Source organism: Chiloscyllium plagiosum, unplaced genomic scaffold (assembly GCF_037043375.1).
Source record: "Chiloscyllium plagiosum isolate Xiang-an unplaced genomic scaffold, Cpla_swu_hap1 HiC_scaffold_6, whole genome shotgun sequence".
NCBI classification, from domain to species: Eukaryota; Metazoa; Chordata; class Chondrichthyes; order Orectolobiformes; family Hemiscylliidae; genus Chiloscyllium; species Chiloscyllium plagiosum.
The window spans coordinates 119,376,332-119,382,358 of record NW_028270144.1 but is presented as its reverse complement, the minus strand read 5'-3'; the positions used below and the strand labels follow the sequence as shown (position 1 = coordinate 119,382,358).

The 6,027-nt window shown below is 41.4% G+C and overlaps 1 non-coding gene across 1 annotated transcript; it reads right to left on the bottom strand.

Annotated features, from left to right (window-relative positions):
* Positions 1-228: 228 nt before the first annotated feature.
* Positions 229-330, bottom strand: LOC122551204 (U6 spliceosomal RNA). The gene has a single exon (XR_006312055.2). It is a non-coding gene; the product is annotated as a U6 spliceosomal RNA (small nuclear RNA).
* Positions 331-6,027: the final 5,697 nt, after the last annotated feature.

The window sequence follows — 6,027 nt, the reverse complement described above, 5'->3', positions numbered from 1 at the left end:
CTATATTTACCCCTGACTAATGCACCTAACACTATGGGCAATTTAGCATGGCTGATTCACCTGACCTGCACATCTTTGTATTGTGGGACAAAACCGGAGCACCTGGAGGAAACCTATGTAGACACAGGGAGAATGTGCAAACTCCACACAGACAGTCGCCTGAGGTGGGAATTGAACCCTGGTCCAGTGAGGCAGCAGTGCTAACCACTGAGCCACTGTGCCACCCACTAAAATATGGAATGCTTCACAAATTTGTGTGTCATCCTTGACAGGGGCCATGCTAATCTTCTCAATCGTTTCAATTTTAATATATTTTGGTTAACAGCCAACACACTGACCAATTGCACCACAGAGAAAATTCTACCACAATTGGAGTGGTAGAATATAAAATTGATGAGGTATCATTGTCCATGATTGTTATCTAGTACTGTTCAGGACTGGGTCTGATTGAGACTGTAGACAGCTATGTTGCAGATAGACAGCAATATTTATTGAACGTTATTCTCACTATTTATGGGACAAGGCTTTACACAAGGCATTTACATGGACCTATCTCCCATTAAATCTGCTTGATCTGTGATCTTACATTACTGATGAAGCAGACTGTTTTGTCCACATATATAACACAAACCTCCTACGTTACATTTCCCCAAGTCCCTGACTGTATTCAGTACTCTACCTTGTGATAGACGTGTGCCTAAAGCAATTCATACTGTGTTTGCTTAAAATGCAAGTTGGCTATTTCACAATACAATTAGGTCTGATGATAGATGCAGGTGGAGACTGTTATCAGGAATGTGCTATATCCCCAGCTGATGTGTCAATAGAAATAAATAATTTAAAAAGCACCTGTTTGTGGAGGTAATAAACCCAGTGGTATTTTGCCATACTATTAACCCAGAGAGACCCAGGTCATATTCTGAGCACCTAGTTTCCCATCCCAGAATGACAGTTAGTGGAATTTGAATTCAATAAAAATCTGGAATTAGGAGTCTAATGATGACCCTGAAACTGTTGTCAGTTGTAAGAAAATCTACTGCCCTTTAAGAAATGAAACTGCCATCCTCACCTGGTCAATGTGATTGCAGACCCACAGCAGTATGGTTGACTCCTTACTGCCCCCTGGGAAATTGGGGATGGGCAATAAATACTGGTCTAGCCAGTAATGCCTACATCTTGTGAATGAACAAAAAAATGTAATAATGGTATATATGTATGTAGTATGTATATAATTTATATGTATATATATATATATATATATATATATATTTCTATCTATATATATCAATATTCTGCCTATAGTGGGAAGGCAATGGTCTAGTGATATTATCACAAGGCTATTAATTCAGGAAATTCAGCTACTGAACTGGGTTCAAATCCTCCCATGACAGATAGTGGAATTTGATTTCAATAATAATCTGAAATTAAGAATCTACCGGTGACCATGAAACCATTGTAGATTGTCAGGAAACATCTATCAGATTCACTAATGTCCTTCAGGGAAGGAAATCTGCCATCCTCATCTTGTCTGGCCTATGTGTGCCTCCAGATCCACAGCAACATCGTTGATTTTCAACTGCCCTCTGAAATGGCTTAACAAGCCATTCAGTTCAAAGGCACGTAGGGATGAACAAATCAGCAATGCCTGTATCTCATGAGTGAATAAAAAAACTATCTGTCTATATACATGATAAACTTGTTTACAGATTATAGGTGTCATCACCAAGTTTGGCATTTATTTTCCATCATTTGATAACAGTTAAGAGTCAACCATGTTGCTGTTGATTCTGTAGTCACACTTGGTCCAGTACAGCTAAGGACAGCAGGTAGCAAGGATAACGAGGCAGAATATTATTTATAACAATTAATGATAATTTAATTGTCACCTTTACTGAGAATGACTTCTGCTTCCAGCTGGATGTGAAGCCATGGTAGTGCTGACTCACTGCAAGGAATGATTTTGTTGGGTCAAATATCCTTGTCCTGTTTTGAGCTTTCTTTTTTGCTTCTGATGTATTTTATCTTAAAAGTGGAAGGTGGAAAGTTGCTAGGCTTTGGTTTATCACAAAGAAGGTATTCAATTCTTGGGATTGTGCCATCCAGGAAAGTAATGGCATTGATTACATCTGAAATAACTCCACAAAGGCTGGTATTCCATCACCAAGTCACCCTTTACTTACACATAAACAATCCTTAACTATAGTACTGTCTCATAGAGAATCAGATACTAGAGTTTCAGTATCTCTGACTCTCAATTTTTTTGTGTGAACCAGGGCTCCCTGATAGGGCCAGATTAATTAGGGAACTCATATTCTATGAGGTACACCTGGCTGACCTCATTACAATCACTACATCCCTTCGCCTCTGAGTCCATGGGCATTGGCTGGTCCCTTCTCTTGGAGAGCATCCTGCTGTATTTTAGCACTGGGTCATGTTCCTCCTATTCAGTATTTGACACAGATGGTGCATAACACACAGAAGGTCTCCTCTTATGCCAGGAGCACCTCAGTAGTCTTTCATTCTCTTCTTCCAGTAGTAAAGGTGTCATAATGCCTATTTCAATCATGTCCATTTCTGATTCACAATACTGGACAATGTTTGACAGAGAAGGTGAACCACGGGTCCCAACAGCCTTTCTGACTGCTCCAAGAAGCAGGGTACATTTTGCTTCCACCACTGCTTTGAGAATTTGTGGCTTCCATACAGTCCACATGCTTATTCAGACCTGTCTCATCTACCCAAAATTTATACATCATTGGTCCTGACCTCGCATCAACCAGGCCTCTTATCCACGCAGGGCCATTTCCATGATTCTTACACAAAATTTCAAGCCCTGTATCAAACTGTCTGTCTTGCTTGGTGGAGTCTCTGGTCGGGCACTGGAGTTTCTGATGTTGTTTCACCCTTCTCCTCATCTGCCCAGGTCAGGGAAAATCATATTTAACCTGGTGTGCAGTCTTCTCCCCATCAGCAACTCTGCCAGTGCTCTCCCCATAGTTGCTTAGTATCTGGTGAGGCTGTAGGCTGTTCCTTCACTCCAGCCTTCAAAGTTTGGATCTTTCTTTCTGACAGGCCTTTGGATGATGGGTGGTACGGAACTGTTCTTAAATGTTGAATCCCACCCAACTTTAAGAAATAGCCAAATTCCCTGCTGGGAAATGATGACCTGTCTTCTGTGACCACACTTCCCTGACTCAGTGTGCTGAAAAAGATGGATGCAACTTGGGTAGATGCAAAAGATGTCTCAGTATTTAGCAAATGGACCTTGTACATGTCCAACTACTTTGAGTGGACATCTACTATGATTAAAATCATTGAACCCATGAAAGGACCTGCATAGTTGACATTCAGCCAAGTCCAAGGTTTATCCGGTCATTCCCACAAGTGTGGGGGATCTGCTCTGGGCACTGATGTGCCAGTGCATCTGTGTCCACGTCCAAGTCTGGACTTCTTGCCAACATATTCATGGAACCCTGACAGTGTGGAAAACGGCCCATTTGGCCAATCAGATCTGCACTGATCCTGTTTGCTTATTCTGCCTGTGGAACTTAAGTTTGTTAATTATCGCTGAGGTTCCATCTCCAAATGTGAACATTCTTATGAAGGTATAAACTAAAGTAGGGGTAGTTGGTATCATGGTGTTAATCACAGCTTGGCTCTCCATTGTCTGATCCATGTTGGTTTACTGAAAGTTGGTTCATTCTGTGTTCAAGTGATCCTGTGGACATTTCAAAGCAATTGTCTTATGTCTCATGCTGATATGTCTCATGCTGATATGTCAAAGTTAAAAATTACACAACACCAGCACTAGCTTTTGGACAAACCTGTTGGACTATAGCCTGGTATTGCATGATTTTTAACTTTGTCCAGCCCAGTCCGACACTTGCTCCTCCACATTATGGCTGAGATGTCAGTATAGCTTGAGGAGATAATCTCAAGATACCATCGACACTGTTACAGAGATTGTAATCTGAGAGCATAAGGATTTTATTCTTGAATTTATCTTGGATCACATGAAGCATGATGCTTTACTGGAACCATGCTCCTCTAGTGTAGTCTAATATTTTCTGTGTACCTGAGGAATGTAATGTCCATTCTTTATAGTTGTATAAAATGTCGATTAGATTGTACAATTACATGGTATCCATGTCTACTTTCTTAGGTTAAGATGAGTAGCATAAACATTGCATCAGGTAAAACACTCTGTTAGTGGATGGCATGGTGGCTCAGTGGTTAGCACTGCTGCCTCACAGCACCAGAGACCTGGGGTCAATTCCAGCCTCGGGTGACTGTCTGCGTAGAGTTTGCATATTCTCCCCATGTCTGCGTGGGTGTGCTCCGGTTTCCTCCCACAATCCAAAGATGTGCAGGTCAGGTGAATTGGCCACGCTAAATTGCCCATAGTGTTAGGTGAATTAGTCAGGGGTAAATATAGGGTAGGGGAATGGGTCTGGGTGGGTTACTCTTCGGAGGGTTGATGTGGACTTGTTGAGCCAAAGGACCTGTTTCCATATTGTAGAGAGTTAAACTCACATCATAGGAATGGCAGTGACCATTGATAAAGAAATCCCATTAAAATGGTGGTAGATATTTGGAAACCTAATTGAAGACCAACTAGACAACATGTTCAGACAACAGAAGTTTTGGACAAAGTAAGACTTTCCCAATCTTAAACAGTATCAGTTTTGTGAGTAAAGGCATTAACCACCAAGGGAACAGATCTAATTTCTTTTTACTGAGAACATACATACTTTCAATATAAAATAGATTTCTAAGATTGAATTAATGAAAAGAATAATATAAAAGGACGACAGTGCACTTTTAAGATACAATAGCACCCAAGAAGCTTGAGATCATCCCATTTGATTGCTAAAGCATTGCAGCATGCGTACCATCTACAAGATACGCTGCAGAAATTCTCCAAACTCATGAGACAGCATCTTCCAAACCTACATTCATTACCATCCAGAAGGTCAAAGGTGGCAGGGATAGGGGAACCATCTTCAACAGTTCAAGAAGGCAACCCCCACCCACCTTCTAAAGGGCAACCGGGCAGCTACAATAAACGCCAATCCAGCTGGCAATACCCATATTCCATAAAGCATGTGATTCTGTGGTCAGAATGGAGAGAGCCTACTTGGAAATGGAGATTGTTGGCTGTGAAGCATTGATGGGGCAACCCTAGAGGTATTTGTGTATGAATGGCTAATCACAAGGAAGAAGATCTTCATGCTAAAAGCAAGTCCACCTTGCTGACCTTGTTACAATCACTACATCCCTCTCCCTCTGAGTCTGAGGGCATAGGCTGGTCTGTTTTGTTGAAGAAACTCCTGAGGCGTTTCAGCACTGGGTCAGGTTCCTCCAACTCAACATCTGATACAGGTATTGTGTAACACACAGGTGCTTGTCTCTTATGCTAGCGGTACCTCAGCAAAATATCATTGTCTACTTCCAGTGGCAAAAATGTCATGGCAGCTATACAGAGTCATAGTGTCATATGGCATGGAGACAGACCCTTCGGTCCATCCAGTTCATGCCGAACACAATCCCAGACTAAACCTGTCCCACCTGCCTGCTGTTGGCCCATACCTCTCCAAACCTTTCCTATTCATGTATCCATCCAAATGTCTTTTAAACATTGTAACTGTACCAACTTCCATCACTTCCTCAGGAAGTTCATTCCACATGTAAACCATTCTCTACATTAAAAAAAATGCCTTTTTCAAATTAATCCCCTCTCACCTTAAACATGTGCCCCCAGTCTTGAAATGCCCCATCCTAGGGAAAAGACAACTATCATTAAACCTATCTATATCTTTCATTATTTTATAAACTTCTATCAGGTTGCATCTCAACCTCCTATATGCCAATGAAAAAAGTCCCAGCCTATCCAACCTTTCTCAAATCAACTTCAACCTTCCATATCCGGCAACATCCTGGTAAATCTCTTCTGAACTCTCTCCAGTTTAATAACATTCTTCCTATAACTGGGTGACCAGAACTGACCACAATATTCCAGTAGAGGTC